The sequence below is a fragment of the Phalangium opilio genome, unplaced genomic scaffold, assembly GCF_054372755.1.
Source record: "Phalangium opilio isolate 3A_F unplaced genomic scaffold, DU_Popi_V2 ptg000041l_1, whole genome shotgun sequence".
Taxonomy (NCBI): Eukaryota; Metazoa; Arthropoda; class Arachnida; order Opiliones; family Phalangiidae; genus Phalangium; species Phalangium opilio.
This window is the reverse complement of record NW_028324165.1, coordinates 2,664,741-2,677,211: the sequence shown is the minus strand read 5'-3', so window position 1 is coordinate 2,677,211 and position 12,471 is coordinate 2,664,741. Positions and strand designations below refer to the sequence as shown.

Genomic DNA, 12,471 nt, shown 5'->3' with positions numbered 1-12,471 from the left:
TTTGATTTCATTTTCTTATCGTTCGAATTTTGATACATAATGTTAAATTCCCTTAATATGCTGATTTGTATTAGATATAAAGATAAAATTAATTCATCTGGTTTCAAATCGTGCACAACGTTTTTATCGGTAAGTTGTTTGCTATAAGAAGGGCTTATGTCGGTGTTTGATGACACATCATTAATATACTTTGGGCCATACCTAATATTTTTGTTAGAAAAGTGGCAATTTCTCGATATGGCATCAATAACTTTCTTCTCATTGTATGTATTTATTGGAATAGTCCTCCCGTATTTACCAAAATTAAGTAAAGGAAAAACACAATGTTTCCAAAAAACATTTCTGTATTTGGACTTACATTTTCGTGCAAGAGGAATAAAACAGGAAATTTTGTCTTCTCTGGTATTTCTGAGTTTGTTAGTCCAATCACAGACACATGAAATCCAGCAACCTGAAAAGTAGTATTGTATGATAGCTCGGTTTTTGTACTTTTCTTTCTTGAGGAGGATTTCAAGACTCTGTTACCTAGGGATAGTGCTTCGGGTGCACCGAAAATAATATATACCTCTTCATCTACCACGAATCTATGTATTACTTTTGATAAAGGACCCTTTTTCAACATACCTATGTTTTTGAAAAAACCTGGATTAACTTTCCAATCGAAGACCGCATTATGTGAAGAAACGTTTTTGGGAATCTGTTCTTCATTATTAATTTTTTCGACACCAATGCGTTCTGTGCAATGTACAATATCATCCGAAGTTTCGTTTGAGGATTTCTTGTTTAATGTCAATGTACCAGTTGATTTTGGTTCAATGTTAAATCCCACTACATTTTTGGATTTCGATTGCAATACTTTGTTTTTGCCCTGGTAATGAATTACCACTGCAATTTTTGCAGAATCACTGCTCTTACGCAAGTAATATGTTATTTTTTTAAAATCATTTGTCACCTTAAGTGAATTCCCAAGTCTTAGGTAACGGTATGTTGATACAACAGGAAGGTTGTCTTTCCTGTTGTTTTTGGCGGGCTTCCAAAGATAATCGTCCTTGTTAATGCTTTGAAGGTTTTTTTGAGATACGAAGAAAGCAAATATATCTCCATTTTTTACCGCGGTACCTGCTGGCAACTGATTATTAAATACTGGGCCTGAAAAATTATTTTCTTCAATCTTTTTAAGTATACCCTCAATTTCTTCTAATGTCAATGATTTTTGTATATTTTCCATAAATGGGCCCTTAATGGCCTGGGAAATCTGTGACTCTTTAACATCACCCAAGGAAACATGAGAGTTATCAGTATCAGTGTTATCTGATATCTCATTGGTTTCAAAATTACATGGCTTAGAGTCATATTCTTTCACTTTGGAAACAAATTCTCGTGACTCTTTTACAGTACTGCAAAATGATTCATCCTCAGAACCAGCTGAGTTCAAATCGGATTCATTCCCTAAAGAATAATCAAGTTCTGATGATGAGTCTATGTTAAGATTTTCTGTGTTCCAAAAACTATCGCGAGACATTCTCTTTCCGTCGGGCTATAATTCTGCTCCGCCGAGTTCAGCAGACGGCTGGCGTAGGCAACGACCTTTTCCTGGCCGTCAATTCGTTGTTTGAGTATGGCACCTATGCCATAGGCAGAGGCATCGGTGTGAATTTCGAATGGTATATCCCATTGTGGGTGAGTGACGATAGGAGACGAGATGAGACAGTCGCGTAGGTGCGTGAAGGCAGTTTCTTCGGCTGGGCCCCCATAGATATATTAAAAGGGTAGATACACAATTCAATGGGAGGTCGACGTGGAAGGGGCAACGAGCAGACAGCCGCTATTTTCTGGGGGTAGCCGTATAAAACGCCATCTATCGGGAACTTTCGAAACTAAATTAAAGGATGAGCTTGAGTAGTGGCACTCTATGTTAACCCCCTATAGGGCATAATAAGTCAAACCCTCGGAGATGCCATTACTCCATTTTATACGAGCTAAGAGCAGAAAAACGTATTTTATAAATTATCCACCTGTAAAATCTTTTAAAAAACACTTGGAACTTGTATTTCTACTTACTTTCGAGGAAATACCACCGTTTTCTGAAGGTAAGAGTCTTTTTTTATACATTTATTAGTAATAAAAACATTTAAGGCGAGCTAAGCCTTGGTCTTGTAAAACACGGCAGATTAGTGATTAGCGTTGTTTTCAGCGTTGAAAAACGTTATTTTATCATGTTAAAAAAACGTTAGCAACGTTTTAAGGTACTGATATTTAAATATCCGGACATTAAACTGTTACATATTCTTAAAATAAGAGTCGATAATGGTGCCCACCATAACAAACTTTGTTAAGTGTGTGTCTCTATATTTAAAGGCATAAAACAAAATATAACATAAACGTTTTTATTTACTTATTTATGTAACAATCATGGCTTCAACTCATGTTTGCTGCGTTCAAACTGTAGGTGTAAAGAACGTTTTCTTTCTTACCACAACTTTCCGAAAGAGACTGCCACTAGAAAGAAGTGGATTAATTCTATAACAACAGCTGTAGGACCTCTGTCCACTGATATCTCCAGTTTACGGATTTGTTCAAAACATTTTACAAAATCAGATTTCTTTCCCACCACTGGAAAGAGACTACGTAGAGCGCTCAAACCGTACGGTTCGCGATTCCATCCTAATTTGGAGATCAAATTAATGTAACCGATGAAATTATCCCTAAACTGACTCTCCGTAATTTGACTCTCGAGCAACAATCTGAAGCATTAGAAGAAATGGGAGCGTTGTCCTTTGATCATGGATTGAAGCATGAACCCGCTGCTTTTTCAAATATTCAGGCAACACATCAATACCCAGTGTCACACCTCTGTGGGTTTGATTGTTAATCCACAATTTTGCTTCCTTGGGGCAAGCCCCGATTGCCTTATACTGGTTGAGGACCAGCTGTACTTAGTGGAGATCAAATGCCCTTACACTATTTTCAAGAATAAAGAAACTATCAGAGGAAATTAAAGCAGCTTCGGGTAACTTTTACCTTTACTTTGACGAAGAAACGGATGAACTGGAACGTCTATCATCAGATTCAGGGTCAGCTTTTCGTGTGTAACGTACCCGTAAGCTTTTGGGCAGTATTTGTGCCACCCGATAACATCGAAATCTTGATGATAGTGAAAGACAACCAATTCATCAATGATACCTTGCTTCCAAAATTATCCTCTAAATATTTCATTAGTCTCCTAGGCCTACCTCATTTTGCCATAGAAATGTTCGAAAAGCCTAAAAAATAAATTTTCCAAGTCACAAAAGTACAGCCTCTTTTCTCTATGTGCAAATCAAATCTACATTATGGCCATGACCAAGGCTTAGCTCGCCTTAAATGTTTTTATTACTAATAAATGTATAAAAAAAGACTCTTACCTTCAGAAAACGGTGGTATTTCCTCGAAAGTAAGTAGAAATACAAGTTCCAAGTGTTTTTTAAACGATTTTACAGGTATAAAATTTATAAAATACGTTTTCTGCTCTTAGCTCGTATAAAATGGAGTAATGGCATCTCCGAGGGTTTGACTTATTATGCCCTATAGGGGGTTAACATCTAGAGTGCCACTACTCTAAGCTCATCCTTTAATTTAGTTTCGAAAGTTCCCGATAGATGGCGCTTTATACGGCTACCCCCAGAAAATAGCGGCTGTCTGCTCGTTGCCCCTTCCACGTTTTTTTCGTTAAGCCTAAGCCAGCGAAGTGGATCTAGACCCTTTATAGTTTTACTATATCTATGTGGGCCCCATGAAAAAGGGGTATCCTTCCTGGTGAGTTCCGTGAGGGGTTTGGCGACCTTGGCAAAATCTCGGATGAACCGGCGGTAGTAACCGGAGAGACCCAGGAATTGCTGGACTTGTTTCATTGTTTTTGGTGTGGGAAACTTGGCGACCGCTTCTAAGTTACGGGGGTCCGGGGAAATTCCGTTTCCATCTATTACATGTCCCAGGTATACTATTCGGGGCTTGGCGAAGGAACATTTACTGGGCTTAACTTTGAGATTGGCTCGGTGAAGGCATGTCAAAACTTGATCCACGTGCGTGAGATGGGACTTGAAATCTCTTGAAAAGATTATGATGTCATCCAAATACGCCATAGTTATCTGCCACATAAGGTTTCCCAGGGTCTTGTGCATTAACCTCTGAAAGGTTGCGGGCGCATTACATAACCCCATGCCAAGCACGTTAGATTCGAATTGGCCGTCGGGTGTTACAAAGGCCGTCTTTTCTTTGTCGTCTTCGTCGATTTTTACTTGAAAATACCCGGAAGCTAAGTCCAGGGTAGTGAAGAGGGTTGCTCCAGCCAGACGATCCAGAGTGTCGTCAATGCGCGGGAGTGGGTGTACGTCCTTCTTGGTAACGAGGTTAAGTTTTCTCCAATCGACGCAGAAGCGCCAATTCCCATCGCGTTTTTTAATTAAGATGACGGGCGCGGCCCAGGGACTGCAGGATTCTCGTATGGTCCCGTTTGCGAGTAGTTTATTTACTTCAGCTTGCAATACTTCTCGTTCTTTGAGCGATTTTCGGTAAGGGTGTGAGCGGACCGGAGCGGCGTCACCCGTGTGGATTTGGTGACTGATAAGGGAGGTTAGCCCTAGGTCTCCTTCAAACCTTGAAAAGACGGACGAGTGTTTGCGAAGTAGGGACATTAATTTATCCTTCTCGGTTGTAGTTAGGTCTAGGCCGATATCCAGGTTGTGTGGGAGGTCGTCGGACCTTGTGGGTTCGTTCGGAAAATCAAGGAGGTGTAATTCAATGACTTCGTGGGCACGGGCAATGGTTGTGTGTTGGTTAAGAATACAGGCATGCGGATGTGGATTCGCAACCCGAATTAGGCCCCGTCCGTGTCGGAAGGAGGTCAAAGTTTTGCAGACCATGAGTCCATACCGCGGGAATGATGACGGCAGGGGCTCTATCATGAGAGTGGTGTTTGCTTTTGGAAGGGATACCTCCACTGCCATTTCGGAAGACGCGGGGATGGTGACGTCGTGGGCGAGGCTAACAACTGTAGCGTGTTCGAATAAGGAGTCCGGAAGGGGAAAATGTTCGTGTCGAATTGCAACCGATCGGGTACGAAAGCTGATTTCTACTTCATTCTGGTTGCAGAATTCCAATCCCAGTAATAAGTCGTATTCAAAGTTTTCTATGAGTAGAGCCTGTATGCGGTGAGTGGTATCTCCGAGTGTCAAATTCAAGGTGGTAGCTCCCAAGGGAGTTATGAGAGTTCCATCTGCCACTCTCAGCTGCAAGGAGCCAGCAGGCTGGCTCGTGAGACCCAAGGAGTATGCAAGGCTAGGCTTTATTATGTTTTTGGTGCTTCCAGAGTCGATAATGACGGTGACGTTTTGATTGTTTATGTGGGCGGCGAGGGATACTAATTTGTGGCTTGGGCTGAGGAGGAGAGGGAAGGCTTCTGGACTAGACGGTGTGTTGCCCTCCACTAATACCGTCGGTAGCCGTTTCCCGGATTACGAGAGCTAGGATGGGGCGACGGGCTCCTGTCCCGATTCCAGTTAGACGACGGCCGGTTTGGTGGAAACGGAGACGGGGAGCGGGATCGGTTGTTACGGAATTCGGTTCGCTGGGGTGAACGATGTTGGGTCTCGCGACTGCGAGGTGGTTCTTGGCATTGAGCCGCGCGATGGTTAAACCCCCCGCAGTTGTAGCAGGCAGAAGATGACTCACGACGCGGGTAGCCTGGGCTGGGATCGCGACGGCGAAACTCCAGGCGAAGGCGCTCTAGATCACGTCGAAGCTCTTGAACTTCCCCACGGAGAGCTTCGAACTCTTGCCCAGTACTGGGGTGTAGAAGTGCGGGTGCGGTGTTGGTGGCCGCGACGTTAGCGGGGCGTGATGCGAGGGTAGTGAGTAGCTCCAAAATTTTGCTATCATGGGAGCTAAACGGTTGGGTGGGCATAGTGCACACTGTGCGAAGGTTATCCAAGAACGCAGAGGTGGTCGTGGGATTCATGAGAGTCACTTTCTCCTTATATTCGGGTAGGAGACCATTCAAAAGGAAGTTTATTTTTTCGGCTTCGGGCATATTTGGGTTAGCCAAGGAACAAAGGCTTATCGTATTCCGGTAGTACGCGACAGGATCGCTTCCAGGTAATTGGCGATGGGCCAGTAGTTCTGTGAACACGGCACGAGAAGATCGGCCGAATTCGCCGATGAGGCTAGTCTTCCATTGCTGCCAGGTAGTGAAAGGGGCCGCGGAATGGCTCCGGAGTTGGGCGGAATACCAAGGTAGAGCAGCCCCTACAAGGACGGAAGGGAGAAGGGAGAGGCGATCAGCATCCGGTTTCCCCTTAGTCCTTTCCTCGAAGATGGGAATGAAATCGTGTACGTCTTGTCTAGCTGGGTCGAAGTTTGGTAAGTCTCGGTTCAAAGTTAACGCGGCTAGGGCAGCCGAAACGGCGGCCGCAATATCAGCCGGGGTAGCCATTGGTAGGGACGGAGTTTCTTGTTTTTGGCGGCGAGTTGGCGGCGCGAGGTCTGAATACTCGGGAGCGAGGCGTAGCGCTCGTCGGGAAAAACGAACGTCTGAAGCGGGGGCGATACCGTCGAAGGTAGACGGGGACGTTGGGACGGAGTATATTTCCGTGTCGGAAGACGAACAGGACGAGGTTGGGTCAACGTTCAAGCTCATCGGCTGGTAAACGGGGTGACGGGAACTGTGCCCCGCGCCTCCACCACTTTGTCACGTATGTAAAGTACGAGACGGTGGTTTTGGAATAGTAATGAATTTATTTTATTGCTTGTTGAAAATATATATACAAAATAGAATGTAAGAACGGCGGGAGAACTAATGTATTGGCCGGGCGAGGCGATGGTTTTGCCGGAGAAGGTTCTCTCACGAAGCTGGGCTTTTCAGCCTTGTGATCCCCGTGAGAGGTGAAGCGAACCGTTAGTAGGCTGGACTTTTCAGTCTTGAGATCCCACTAAAAGTTCGCTTTCTCTCTCCGTTCACTCGCCTTTTATAGGCGAGCGCCTTTGTTGGCGGGCACCTGGAGGGAGTTCTCTAACTATTTTGGCGCGAGTTTTAAATTACCTTAGCTCTGCGCTGGGCTGCGCGACAATATACATATTGGCTTCCTCTCTAGTACATTCTTCTTCTAAAAAATATTTAAAGGCATCCTTACGTGACAAACCTTTTCTACATATTTGAACAGTTGAAATTCGCATGTTTATTAGTCTTCTCAAATCAGTTTGCTGCTTTGTAGCACTCTTGTGGATTTCTCCCAGACCCATCTTATGTTGTCTGTTGTAATCATCATTAGTGCTAATTGGACTTTTTGGTACAATTTCAGTCCCTAAGATGTTTTCTAATTGCGGAATTCTTTCATTTGTCTCTAAATACTTCTGAAATTTAATTTTAGCTTTTCCATGATCTATATGATTTTGGTTTTCTATCAAATCCAAGGTATCTCTATCTAAATAATGGTAGCCTTCAAAATTTATACAGCTTCTAACATCATTTTCGGTAATGTCTCCACTCTGGCCATTGTTGTAAAGAAATCCAAAACCTAACTGAAGGATTCTCTTTGGAGATAGACCAAGGGTGGTGAGTATTAACTCTATTGACCTTTTCCTAGCATCACTCATTAAAAAAGAGATATTGATGTCATCAGAAATTGCTAAGGAACAGCGAGTGCCATAATTGTGATCTAGCAAATGAGAATCAACCTCTAGTGGTACATAATTGTCAAGTTCAACCTCAAGTGGCACATCATTGTTGGCATGTAATCGCACATCATTATCGGCCTGTACTGGCACAACATTGTCGACGTGTAATCCCGCATCACTGTCGACCTGTAATCCTACATTATTGCCCACCTGTACTAGCTCATGATTGTCAACCTGTACTGGCACAACGTTATCAACAAAATAATCAACCTCTATCACATCATTGCCAACATGATCCTCTTTGGCAATTTGTTTTATATCACCTAAAACATTTCGTAAGACAAGAGTCGAATTTTTACCTGAATATTCCATATCCACTTGTTCGTCAAAAGGGAAAGTCAGCAATTCACGCGTAAAAACTCAAACAAAAGAAACAATATAAATCGTAAGCCTAATCCTGGACTGCCGCCTAAACAAGCATGGATTGGAAAGTAAAACAAACACGGCCAACTAAACTATATAGAACATGGCCAACTTAAATCCTGTTCGCTAAGTTGGCCATGCATAAGAAGAAACATTACTTACTTAAAATAAAATAAAAAATTACTTAAAATAAGTAAAGTACGTAATTTAAATGAACAATGATTATTAATTTAGATTTCATTTTTATTCCTACAACTTCAATTTTCCTTATTACAAAGTGAACGAAACCTTTTAGTATAAAACGCACTAACATTGCACCTACAGTAGCTGTTATATTACTCCATGGTAATATCACTTCCATTCTAGCTCAAACCAAAACTAATAAAAAATAAAACCGCCGGAGCACGCGGTAGTGAGTGACGCACCCACATTCCCACTCTACCGGAAAGAAGTCAGAACAGAACAGGTCAGAAGAACTCGGAAAGGGCCGCAGTCGTGTCACCTCGCATTGTTTTACCTCTTAATTTTTATACGTAAGTATGCGTAAACATGATTAATCATAATTAAATTAGTGTCAAATTAAAAGCGGGCTTGTAGGTTTAGTAAATGTACCCATGATACAAGGTTCATGTTATTCAGTATTAAGTTTAGATATTTTGTCGCCATTTTGTAGAACACGTGACTTCCCACAACAACGTCGTTTGGTGGAAGCCCGTGGTTTCAGCCAAACAAAGGGCCTTTGTGGAGTAAAAGTGAAGAATACCACCTTTTGGACTTTAGTTTAGATCCGTAAGTACGCGTGAACATAATTAATAAGAATACCACCTTTTGGACTTTAGTTTAATGCACCCACGGTAAAGTTTTGTTTATTTGGCGACATTTTGAAGAACGCGACATTTTTTGGAATTGGGGCGTGGTTTTCGCCGAACAAAGGGACCTCCAGCTGTGGAGCACAGAATAAGAATATTTGATGAATGCCACCCGTTCGTCCGTAGTCTTTAGTTTTTATCCGTAAGTACGCGTAAACATAATTAATCCAAATTAAATTACTTTGAATTTAAAAGTAGGCGTATAGCTTTAGGAAATGTACCTGTGATACTAGGTTCATGTCATTTTTATTAACTTTCGTAATTTTGGCGCCATTTAGTACAACACGTGACTACCTGAAACAACTGGTTTCAATACTTTCAGCCAAACAAGGGTCTTAGTGGAGTGAATGTCAAGAATACCACCTTTTGGTCTTTAGTTTTTAGCCGTAAGTACGCGTAAACTTATTTAATTATAATTAGATTAGTTATAATTTAAAAGCGGGCTTGTAGCGTGAGGTAATGTACCCATGATACTGAGTTCATGTTATTTTTTATTAAGTATCGTTATTTTGCCCCTATTTTGTGGAACAAGTGACTTCCCACTTCAGGCATTTGGGCAACAACAACGTATTTTCATCAAGTTTCAAAAATTTATGAATGCCAGCAGTTTGTCCTTGGTGTTTAGTTTTTACCCGTAGAAAACAAAAATATTCTTACCAATGGCTTACCGACAGAGAGGTAAATTGTTTTTTCTTCCTTTATTTCAGAATACTTCAGTAGAGTTCTAGTTGTGTCAACTACCCTCCTACAAAATATTACTTAAAGCGTTGCCTACGTTAATGAAGGCCTGTGCGCGCCGCCTTTTTTATTTTTATTTTGCCAATTTAAGTTGCCAAATTCTCTCACCTTAGGCGCTAATAGCTGGACCTAAATAATTTGAAATATTCATTTTCTCGCTCTTGGAATTTGAAATGTTCATTTTCTCGCGCTTGGAATTTGAAATACTCATTTTCGCGCGCGTTTCGGTCCAGCTATCAATGAAATCTCGCGCTAAAATAGGGAGAAAATAAGAAGTCGCGTTTCTTAAAAGTACCCACTTCGAAGCCACCGCGCACGGCCCTTGATTAAGGTAGGCAACGCTTAAAGCGGTATCTTATTGGGACATTTCCCACAATATTGTTCTTTTGATTTTTGAGGCGCGCTTTTAGCCACTCATGTAGTTGTTGAACGTTGGGTGCAATGGTAAGAAAAGACCTTACCATTTGAGAGGATTTCTCCCTTACAATTAAACTTAAGAGCTAAACGGTGAAAGTTAGTATAGAGCGCTGCACGAAAAAAAACTTACTCTTACTATTATAAGAATGAGCAATTAAAAACTATTTCACCGGCGCTTTTAAATCTGAGAGCACTTTGAAAGATAAGCACACCGAAATTTTTTCCCTCAGAAAGTGGACGAGACGGCGAACCGGGTTCATCACATTACAGGCATCATAGGATGCATCCTTACGATCGTAGGAGTGGTGAGAGAATGTCTTACTAATATCATAAGTTCATAAGACATGTTAAATAAGTATGACGCTTTCTATACTTCGTAATGCTAGAGACTGAGTGAAAGCTATTTCCTACACTCTGGTTCATCTTGCAGTCCATCTCCCTATTTAGTCTGTACCAAGCCTTTGACCAGGCGTAGTTTTCCTAGAATTTAGCGAAGTACGTCACTCCATGACAAGCTTACGGAGCCTATCTTATGAATTTATGCAAATATTTACGCGGAAACAACCCACTCGACAAATTTTACCCACCTTATGCACTTTTCGGAATATCATCCTTTAACTTATAATTAGAGGTGTGCGAGTCCTCATTTTTAGGTTTCGAGTCAGAGTCCTGGAAAAGTGGACTCCTCGAGTCCAATTTTTCAGGACTCGTGGAGTCCTTAAAACATGGTTTCGTGTCCAAAATTCTTGATCGCGTCTAATCCGAGCCCAAAATTCGTCCCATTTTACTCTTTGTTTTGAAAACATTTGTGGTTTTTTTTTCTAACTGTCCCAAAACTAAACATTAATAGTAATTTTACCGTTTTTAAATATGAAAACATTTTTATCAGTAAGTGATAAAGTTGGCTATTAAGTTGGTAAAGAAAAATGGACTCGACAAGCCCTAGGCTAAACGGGTCATTTTAGGCCTCTGACAAGGACCCGGGTACCCCCGTTCGACGGTGCGAGTCCCTAGAAAAACCAGTTTCAAGTCCGAATACTCATTTTAGAGTACCCGCACACCCCTACTTATAATAGTTGCAACGGTTTTATTTTTTTCTTTAAATAGATGAACGACGCATGCCGAAAAAGGCGGAAAGAGATATTGAGAGTAATAATTTTTTATTTTTATTAGTTCATTTTATATTCCTAGACAGTTTCATCGCCTAACAACTCACAAATGGCTGACCAAACTTGTCTAAAAACTATCTACAATATAAAATTTTCATGGATGTTGCTTGCTACGAAACTAATAAGATATTTTTCTCATTGTTTATAGAAAGTCAACATTATTACGAACATTGCTTATTAGGCGACATGCAAATGCTAGTCCCATTAGTGAAATACATGTCGCAGCCACTTTTGACAAGTAATAAGTGCTTAAATGTTTCCCAATATTTGTTTCAATAAATTTCATATTTAATCCAGCAAATAGGTATTACGAAGCTACAAAAACTTGCAAATCAGATACAACTATCAAATCTATGATTAATTTCATTCCAAAAGTGAAATTAGAAAAAGTTGTGATTTGGACGGGTACAAATGACCTATACTCACTCGTGAGTGACATTCAATTTGGTTCAAGTACTAACTTTTACGATCGCCCCGTGCCTTACGACGTTTGGATTAGTATATCATGTCACAATTTAGATCACTCTATCCTTTTAATGAAAGTGGATATAAGGAAACTAGCAACCCCCCCCCCCGACCCCCAAACAAAAGCAATTTCAAATTATCAGTTTCAGTTTTCACTTAAGCGCAGTTACTATGTACAGGGACTTTTCCTTTATTTAACGATTTTCTCGGTTTGTTGGACCTGTACTTTACAATTATCCAGAAACATTAATGATATAGATTACGTCGATAAGGTGCCTCTTAGAATCTGAGATCACTGTGGGTAAAAATCAGTTAACAATTGCATGTTTTATGTGGGGATGACACCGGAAATGGGGAAAAAGTGTGCAAATGCAAAACCTCGGAAGTGGTTTATTTACAATAACAGCCTACATTAGTTTTGAGCCATGTACAATGAATGTTTCAGATATCGCGAGGCGAAGCCGTTGAATATGAAAGAATTTTAAGAAAGTTAATGGACAAGTTCATGGAACTTGAGTACACAATTAGGAAAGAAAAAAAAATTGGAATACTAATAACCCCGCTGATGCCAAACTACTGTTCCGAGGGAGAGAGAGAAGCCAATTGAAGACGTTGGATGATAAAATTGAAGTTCTCTTCAGTGCTAACAGTATGTTATATATGTGCAATTTATTTTTAAACTGAGACAGTTTGAAAATGTCTTATTACGAACGTACATTGTTTGAATTAGGTTCTATTAC

The 12,471-nt window shown here is 40.9% G+C and overlaps 2 long non-coding RNA genes across 2 annotated transcripts; one reads left to right on the top strand and one right to left on the bottom strand.

Moving 5' to 3' along the window:
- Nucleotides 1-1,964: 1,964 nt before the first annotated feature.
- On the bottom strand, nt 1,965-3,407 carry LOC149679337 (uncharacterized). Its single transcript, XR_016365738.1, has 3 exons — nt 3,028-3,407; nt 2,062-2,961; nt 1,965-1,979 (listed from the first exon to the last, which is right to left on the bottom strand). It is a non-coding gene; the product is annotated as an uncharacterized LOC149679337 (long non-coding RNA).
- A 5,262-nt stretch (nt 3,408-8,669) lies between these two features.
- LOC149679336 (uncharacterized) lies at nt 8,670-11,337 on the top strand. Its single transcript, XR_016365948.1, has 7 exons — nt 8,670-8,862; nt 8,961-9,084; nt 9,221-9,328; nt 9,442-9,620; nt 10,328-10,402; nt 11,205-11,246; nt 11,293-11,337. It is a non-coding gene; the product is annotated as an uncharacterized LOC149679336 (long non-coding RNA).
- Nucleotides 11,338-12,471: the final 1,134 nt, after the last annotated feature.